The 9,510-nt window shown below is 35.0% G+C and overlaps 2 pseudogenes; one reads left to right on the top strand and one right to left on the bottom strand.

Moving 5' to 3' along the window:
* The first annotated feature begins 3,238 nt into the window (after positions 1–3,238).
* LOC110576096 lies at positions 3,239–4,166 on the top strand (annotated as a pseudogene).
* A 4,467-nt stretch (positions 4,167–8,633) lies between these two features.
* Positions 8,634–9,510, bottom strand: LOC110576098 (annotated as a pseudogene).

Below are 9,510 nucleotides of genomic sequence, written 5' to 3'. Positions count from 1 at the left end.
TAAGGGCAGCAGCTTAACTGACTGAACCACCCAGGCACCCATGATGGAAGCTTTAATTTAAACATAAGAGCCTCTATTCCTATATTGATAGTTTAACCAAAAGTGCACTCAGAATTTTTATTTAGTATTACCAAAGAAATAAAGCAATCATTTAACTATATTTTTATAGTGCAAAAAAATCAGGCTAAGGGTTAGTGTTAAGCATTCCCTAAGAGGACCAATCTGCCATCCAACTAACCTAAATGTTTTCCTCAACAAATTGTTGAAATTGAAGTTTACCTGATCAGTTAGAAATCCATGTTATGAATATATATATTTTTATTTTTCCACTGGCCTTGGTTACGTGTGGGTACATGACACTTTCTGTGGTTCTAAACTAATCCATTTTGAACCACACGTGTCTCTGGCTATTTCATATTACCTCATGTATTCCTCATTAAAATTCTGAATTTTGTAATGATCTCTTAATTGTAAAAAGAGTAAGATGAAATTTAAAGAGATGAAGCAATTCGCTCAAGGATTGCACTGGTCAGTTTCTTTAAGACACCTCAATGTTTCTCCCTCTTCCTGTGTTGCTACTGTTCTAACCACTTGTTCAGTGGTTGCCTGATGTTCTTTATGCATCAACTGTTACTTCAGGTTTTACCTAAGAGGAGTCCATAATATCTCTCCACCAAAATGTTTTCATGACAATAATTCTCCTCTCTTTTTCCCTTTTACATCTGCTTTCTGCAGCGATCATGTATAATGGTCCCTCAGGCTACAGGGTGAGATAGGTATGTAGCACTATTGTGGATTCACTGCCAATCATGCTCTAGAAACAAGGAAGAATCCTGATTTAAGCAATTTACATGTTGGTAAAACTGAAGGAAAATTATTTAAAATGATTTAGAATGATAAATCCCTATAACATTTATGTTAAATAGTCCATATTATCTTTATTTCCATAAATACTCAGAAAGACAGACTGGGTGTCTGTTCACCCATCATCTTGCATATTCTTTTTTACTCAGATATGGGTTCAGAATAGTCATTTCATGCTTTTCTGATGACACCCATCATCATCCCATTCAGCTCTCTTCCATGAAATTAGTCCCAATTGAGGGGGAATCAGGATTTCTTTTTTTCAGGCATTCACAATGTATTACTTCCTGATCTTGAGAAATGCTTAGATTCTCTTGAACTGAGTTTCTTCTTTTTAAAATCAGAGATTTCAGGCACCTGGGTGGCTCAGTTGTTAAGCTTCTGCCTTCAGCTCAGGTCATGATCCCAGGGTCCTGGGATGGAGTTCCACGTCCGGCTCCCTGCTTGGCGGGAAGCCTGCTTCTCCCTCTCCCACTCCCCCTGCTTGTGTTCCCTCTCTCACTGTGTCAAATAAATAAATAAAATCTTTTAAAAAAATTAAAAAAAAAATAAAATCAGAGATTTGGATTAGTCAAGTAAATTCTGCCTTTAAATTGTTTGCAGTCTTCTCGTATAATGACTCTTTTTAAACCAAATTGTTTTAGGTAAATAACTGTATCTGAAAAATTAACATTATTTCCACCTCATTAACAAAGAATCAGCATCACTTGCAATGAATTGAAAATAGGTCAATGAACTCTACCTCCCTAAAACCTTTCAACTAAAGAGTAGTCAAGGTTAACTGCTGAATACTCTGTAACTCATCATTATTTTCAAAAAAAAGTAGAACACACTAAAAATTACTCCTTTGTGAAGTTAGAATTTAGAATAATAATTTAAAGCAGAATTGCTCTCCTACAGTATGGACCATTTTCTAAAAGCCTCTTTGTTAACTCTCTCTCTATATATATATACAATATAATATATAACAATATAATATAACATAATATATATAAAGAGGGATAGTATATATATAAAATAGAGAGAGAAATTTACTACATATATGTGTATAGATGTATGTATCTATATATAATACTCTCTAGGACTATAAACACATAGATATTAATTTTGAGATTCACTACTGTTGATGGTTTCTATACAACTTTGCTACAAAAGCTTTCTGGGTTTTTTAAAAATAGACACCTGGAGGCCTATATATGACTGTCCCAGCAGATCCAGAGAAATATAGAAAGTGCACTAGCTGTTCAAACCCACTGGGGACAGATACTCCTCATCAATGTGGAAGATAATTCCTCAAAGTGAATTCTCTCTATTCTTAGCTCATTTTGTACTGATTAAATAATATCTTAAAATTACATATAAGATACAAAAGATGCAAATACATGAATGTTTCATTTATTTTGTGTCAACAAATATCACTGAGTGCTACCTGACCATTAAGTTTGACTAACGTTATCTTCTGTATCATCCCCTTTTACTGATTTTAGTTCCTTAGATTGCATATAAAATGCGAAATTTTTGGCAAGAGCCATGATATATGCATGATTTGAACATATTTGGGCCAATTAATGATTTTATCTGTCCTTTAATGATTGTCATCACAAACTTCAATGACAGTATTTACATTTTTAAAATTCTCTTTAACACATGAATTGTAAATAGGAGAAATGAATGAAATTGCTAATTATTTTCCACAATTTCAGTCATGAATAGACATTCTTTATTTTGCTGTATAATTTTCCCCATTCTTTGCTTTTTAAAATAACAGTGATTCCATTGGTTTAGTATGACCAATTGGCAATGTTTGATCACATAGCAGAAAAAGAATGTGCTTTATACATATTAACCTTTAGCAGTTCAGGCTGGTACATTTGCATTTCCTGAGGTTTCAGTCCCAGATAATTCATGGAATTTGATCAGAAAATGGTGAAAATAGCAAAGTTGACCTCATGCATTAGGTACACATTTAAGATATATGCAACACAACATTTTTTGACTTGGGACAATTTTTATAAATCTTCTTTCTTATCTAAATAATATAATTAATAATAATGAATAGTCTTTAATTTTCAAAACAAATCATTTAAATATTTAAAAATCATTATCAGTAAAATCGAGTAACATACATAATCATTTCCATTATTCCCTTAAAGAATTATTACACAATACTTTTACAGAATCAAAGATAATAGAACAAGATAAAACAGCGTAATTTAAGAAATTAAGAATAATTATATTAATACAATATTCATGTCAATCTACTCTTAGTAAAGTTATATCATTGTGTTCATACTGTTACATTTTCACCAAATTTCTGTTTATTTCCTTCAGATACGTAACTCATTTGTGTGTAACATACAGCAAACTCAAGTATATGGAGAGGCAGAGAAACATCTCAGAATTCATACTTCTAGGACTTTCATATGACCATAACATACAAATATTTTGCTTTGTGCTCTTCTTATTCTCTTATGTTGCCCTGTTGGCAGGAAAACTGATCCTTGTCTCCATTCGATGCAGCCCTCTTTTTCACCAACCCATGTACTACTTCCTCAGCCACTTATCCACTATGGACATCTGCTATACCTCTAGCATTACATACAAATTAATTGGTGACCTACTAGGGGGGGACAAAAACCATCTCCTATGGTAACTGCATGTTACAAGTCTTTGCCATGCACTTCTTTGGAGACATTGAGATCTTCATTCTTACCGCCATGGCCTTTGATCGTTATGCTGCCATCTGCAAACCTCTCCACTACATGCTTATCTTGAGGACAAGGTGCAATCTCCTGGTCTTAGCTGCTTGGGTTGTGGGGTCTCCATTCTTTTCCTCAATTATTGATGACAATCCAATTGCCATTTTGTGGTCCTAATAAAATTGATCACTACTTTTGTGATATCTTCCCTTTGCTGAAAGTTGCCTGCACTGATACGTACATCACTGGGGTCCTTGTGGTTGCCAATTCAGGTATGGTCGCCTTAGTTACCTTTGTTGTCTTGTTTGTTTCTTATGTCATTATATTGTTTAGTCTAAGACATCACTCAGCTGAGGGAAGACACAAAGCCCTCTCCACCTGTGGGTCTCATATCACTGTGGTCATCTTATTTTTTGGTCCTTCAATCTTTGCCTACCTTCGACCTCCAGCCCCTTTCCCTCAGGACAAAGTATTTGCTCTATTTTATACCATCATTGCTCCTATGTTCAATCCCTTAATCTATCTCTGAGAAATACAGAGATAAAAAATGCCATGAGGAAAGTTTGGTGTCAAACATTATTTTCAAAGGAAGCATGCAATTAATTTGAGGAAACATATAGCTAAGCAACTTTATAAAAAAATGGGCTTGATGTGACTAAATGAGCTAAGAAATATTTGATAGTCTTTATATTCTACTGCTATCATGAACAGAATGCATGAAAGAAAGAGGAATTAGAAAGGAATTTAAAGGAATAGCTAAATGAATCCTAATTCCCACATACCAGGATTAATTAAAAACTTAATTTTGTGGAGTATTAAGGAGGTGTGGTTATGGTTACCTGCAGAAAAAACTGTCTGGGTCAAAGCAAACAAGGCAACACTATTCCGTCAGTGAATTTTAAAGGCAAAATAATTTTAATGATAATTCTATTAAAAATCCTAGGCTTATATGCCAGTCATCATAGTGATATACATTCTGCACTAGTGACATAGTTGAAATCTAAACTAAAATAATGACTTTAAATCATCACGAGTACCTTTATGATAAAACATTCATTTATACTTCCTTTAGTGGCATTCAGAAATCAGCTGTGCAACAAAGAAATCAGTATAGTAGAACTTGTTTTAAAGTGACTCCTAGCGATCAATTCTCCTGAATTCATATTAAAAATAATAGTAATACCTAATTAAGACAGAGCAAGAGTCAATAATTGAGGATGCTAAAAACATAATTATTTGTTATTAACCAGAATATAAAACGTTTCCCATAAAACCTAAGGGACTGAATAATAAAATGTAAATGTTGACAAACCCCTACCTGCCTTCAATTGATAAGTAAGTGCAAAGTTATTGGATTCAGAATTGAAAACTTTGTCTGGTATAAGAAGAAAAAAAAAAACTAGCAAAAGACAGATTAAGACATGGTCTACCAACAAAAGCAAACTAAAGTACATTTTGCAAGCACATATTGGCTGCATATAGATGGTTATAGCTGTTTTATTTATAATTGCCAAACCTCTGAAGCAACCAAGATGTCCCTCCACAGATGAATAGATAAATAAATTGTGATTTATCTGGATAATGGACTATTATTCAGCGCTAAAAAGAAATGAGCTATCAAGCAACAAGATGATATACAGGAAATTTAAATGTATATTACTAAGTGAAAGAAGCCAATCTGAAAAGGCTACATATTATGTGATTGGAACTATATGAATCCTGGAAAAGGCAAAACAATGGAGACATGTCAATGTCTGTGTTTGCCAAAGGTTAGTGTGGAGGGTAGAATGAATAGGCGGAACACAGGATTTTTAGAGCAGGAAGCACATCTGTATGTTACTAAGGTTGTGGATGCATGCCCTTATACATGTCAAAACCCGTAAAATGTACTACATCAAGTGTGAAGCCTGAATGAAAAGTATATTTGGGAAGATAATGATGTGTGAGTGTAGGTTCCTTTGATGGTAACAGATGTTATCACTCTGTTGGGAGAGGTTATCTGTGTGTGGGGACAGGGATTATATGGAAAATATTTGTACTTATTGCTCAGTTTTACTATGAACTAAAACTTCCTTAAAAATAAAGTTTATTAATTAAAAATATACACTATGTCATGGTAGATATATCAAAATTTGTAAGTGGAATAAAGAAGAGACATCTGAAAAAGATTTTCTACAAAGTTTAAGAAAGACCTTTTTTGCATGCTTCATAGAATTTAAAGTTCCCTTAAAAAACACAGCAAGTATCATTATAGAGAAGATGCTAGATAACAGGATTTTATTAAAAGGAAGATGGTAAAAATACGGAAAGCATTTTCGAATATCTAAGTAAAATGCAAGAGTTACAATCAGTCTGGAGGCACCATAAAAATCCGTAGAAAGAGCAGAAAAAAGTAATGAGGAAGGTGAAATTAACCAGAGCTGTTAGAGCAGAGAGGAAGTGGACAGATTGTCTCAGTGGTTATCTACAAAGAAACAAAACTGTTGCCAGATTAAAACTTTTCTCCTAGGCATGTTCTATACTGTTTAATTACTCAGCTGGAACAAAGAAAGCTGTCTCTAAAAATGAAATAGAAGTTCAGATAATTAAACAGCAGATTCATTGTAAAGGCCTCTTCTATATAAGGGTTATTAATTTTTTTCATTATCATGCTTTCTTAATAATATGAATTTCTCCTTTAGAACATTAGTGATAAAAATTATTATTTGCAAACAATACTGACCTAGGGTTAATGACGTTTTCTGCTGCAAATCTAGACACCCATTCCAAGTTAAGGAGACTTTAGAATTCTATCAAACCAACAACTTTCACAGAAATCACTTTGGGCTTATTACTGTGGCTTTCATGTTAAATAAGTCGAGAGCATTGTCTTTTTTTTTAAATTGATATATAAATGATGTATAACATTATATTAGTTTCTTGTATACAACATAATGTATTGCAAAATAGTCACTGCAGTAAGTCTAGCTAACATCCATCACCACACATACTTGCAAATTATTTTCCTGTGACAAGAACTTTTTAGATGCCAGTCATTTTTATTACACAATTATTTGCAAAAATTATATCCACATCTGTGTTTATTGATGTGAAAATGTTGACAAAGTTTGCATGTTATAAAAAAGAAAACATAAACAGAAAAGAAAAAAGCATATAAACTTAAAAGTATTAAATGTAGCAAATTCCTTCAGCTGCAAATTCTTCATGAGGTGTAACAGAATTCAAATTCATCATTCTTGCAGTGTTAGAATATCTCAGTTTTTAAGAAGTTACACACAGATAATATAATATTTTATATTCACTAATGAGATTAGCATAGCATACCAGCATAAACTGTAAAGGATTTCAGGGCATCAGTATGTGGCTTATATAATAAATTTGTATAAAAATTCAAATAAAATATTTTAAAGAAATGTAATGGCAGAATGGCACATTCTCATGAATATGTTTTTTAAATAGATTTTATTTTTTAAAACAGATTTGGTTTGCAGAAACATTACACAAAAACTACAGTGATTTCCCAAATACATGCTCTGCCCCTCACAATTTCTGTTTTCTGACATCTTGCAGTGGGGTGTTACATTTGTTACCACTGCTGAACTAATATTGGTACAGTATTCCTGAAGTCAATAGCTTACATTAGGATTTACTCTTGGTGTTGTCAAGTTTTAGGGATTTTGACATATGCATTATGTCCTATATCCACCATTACAGTATCATACAGAATAATTTCCCTTCCCAAAAATGTCCCATGCTCCACCTATTCACCCCTTCTCCTTTATCCCTGAGTCTCTGCCAACCAGTGATTTTTTTTTTTTTACTACGACCAGTTTTTCCTTATCAAGGAAGGGAATTCATAATCCATGTCTCTGATGTAAATATTTCTGTTTCAAAACCTAAATATCAGCTTTTGGGGTATCTCATTTATTGTTTTAGTAATTAATATTTTAAAATTCACTGCTATCTACTGCTTACACTCTCTACTTCTGCCACATAAATATATCATCTTTAATTTGGGTCATCTATGTTATAATTATAATAATTAATATTATATACAAATCACTATAATTGGTATGATTCAAAAGAAACCTAACACCCCCGAAATTAGAAGGGATTAAGATAGGAGCATAAAGTAGATTTTACCAAAAGAATACTAATAGGCATATAAACCCAACCATTAAAGCCTTCTTAATATCAAAGAACAACCTCAGAAACATGAATTTTCTCACCAAGTTCTGTTACTGTTCTAGAAGGATGTAGGTAAACATGTAAGATTTCAGAATATAGGGACGCCTGGGCGTCTCAGTCAGTTGAGTGTCTGACTCTTGATTTCAGGTCAAGTCATGATCTCAGGGTTATGGGATCCCCATCTCGGGCTCCATGATCAGTGGGAGTCTGCTTGAGATTATCCCTCTGCCCCTCCCCCCACTCATGTGATCTCTGTCTTTCTCTGTCTCTAGGGAATAAATAAATAAATCTTTAAAAAAAGGGGATTTCAGAATATAACCCCAAGAATTGTTGGGGTGATTATTAGATTACATATTGTCCTTTACAACATGAAGCTCCTATAATTATTTGAATCTGATACTTTCTATCAAGTCAGGAAGAACAACTAAACTGAAGGTTCATGGTCAGCTATGATGACACGGAAGTGCCTAATAAAGGAAACTGAAAGAGGGAAAGCCTGCAGTCTGTGGATGCAAACATTCAGGGCGGTACACTGTACAGCAGAGGACACCAGGAGTCCACATGAAGAGGGACAGGGCAAGCACCAGGTCAAAACCACCAGTGACTGGGCAGGCAAGACAGGCAGAGACAATGGTGAGTAAGGATACAGACCTCATGTACCTGTTTGTACCTTATGCTGTCTATTCCTCTACATAAAGGTGACTTCACACCAACCAGTGTGTGTGTTCATATTGCTCACTTTCCTGAAGGAAATAGTGCTCATGTCCAAAGACAGGATTCTATTAGCTCCACATTAAGAAGATTATATTCTTTAGGGACTTCTAGGTTCCTAAACCTATGAACCCTAAACTATGAAGAATGATTTGAAACTTCCTTTCATCTTTAGTCATCTGAAATCCACTTCTTGCTCCATAATTTCAGTTCTGCATTCCTCGGAGTGTCAATCAGAGGGTTGAACAAAGGTGTTCCAAGTGTATAAAACACAGCTATCGTCTTATCCAGGGGGAAGGTGGTTCCAGGATGTGTGTATATAAGTATTCAAGGCCCAAAGAACAAGAAGATCACGATATAGAAGAGGGCTTTTCTCCTCCCTTTAGCGCTGTGGTGGTTAGTGAATGCAAGATGGTAACGTAAGAGCACATCAGCAGGACAGAACTCAGTGGGCAAATGGCCCCACTTTTGGACACCAGGAGTAGGTTGATCACATAGGTGTCTGCTCAGGCAAGTTTCAGCGAGGGCTGCGAGTCACAAAACTAGTGATCGATCATATTGGGACCACAGAAGGCTAAATTCAAGGCCAGAAACATGTGAGCTAAAGAATGCGCACAGGACCCCACCCACACCATAGCCACCAGCACCTCACAGACCTGTCGACTCATGATGGTTGTGTAGTGCAGGGGCTTACAGATGGCCACATAGCAGTCAGCAGCCATGAGGATAAGGATGAAGAACCCCAGGCAGCCAAAGAAATGGGATGAAGAGCCTTGTCTCATGCACTCACTGAAAGAGATAGGGTCTTCTTCAAAAGTGCATCCACAATCATTCTAGGGGCTACGGAAGTACAGAAACAGGTGTCAGGTTAGGATAGGTGGAAAAGGAAGAAGGACATTGGACTCCCTTGCTGCCGACTGTTCTTGATAGTAGCAATCATCAGAAAGTTACTCAACAACATCCCCAAATACAAGCGCAAGAAAGTGACAAACACTGTTTTCTTCCCAACAGGATCCTGGATCAACCCCAGCAGAAAAATGTATTCATG

Source organism: Neomonachus schauinslandi, chromosome 11 (genome assembly GCF_002201575.2).
Source record: "Neomonachus schauinslandi chromosome 11, ASM220157v2, whole genome shotgun sequence".
Taxonomy (NCBI): Eukaryota; Metazoa; Chordata; class Mammalia; order Carnivora; family Phocidae; genus Neomonachus; species Neomonachus schauinslandi.
The sequence above is the reverse complement of the archived record's forward strand: the minus strand, read 5'-3'. Positions and strand labels throughout refer to the sequence as shown.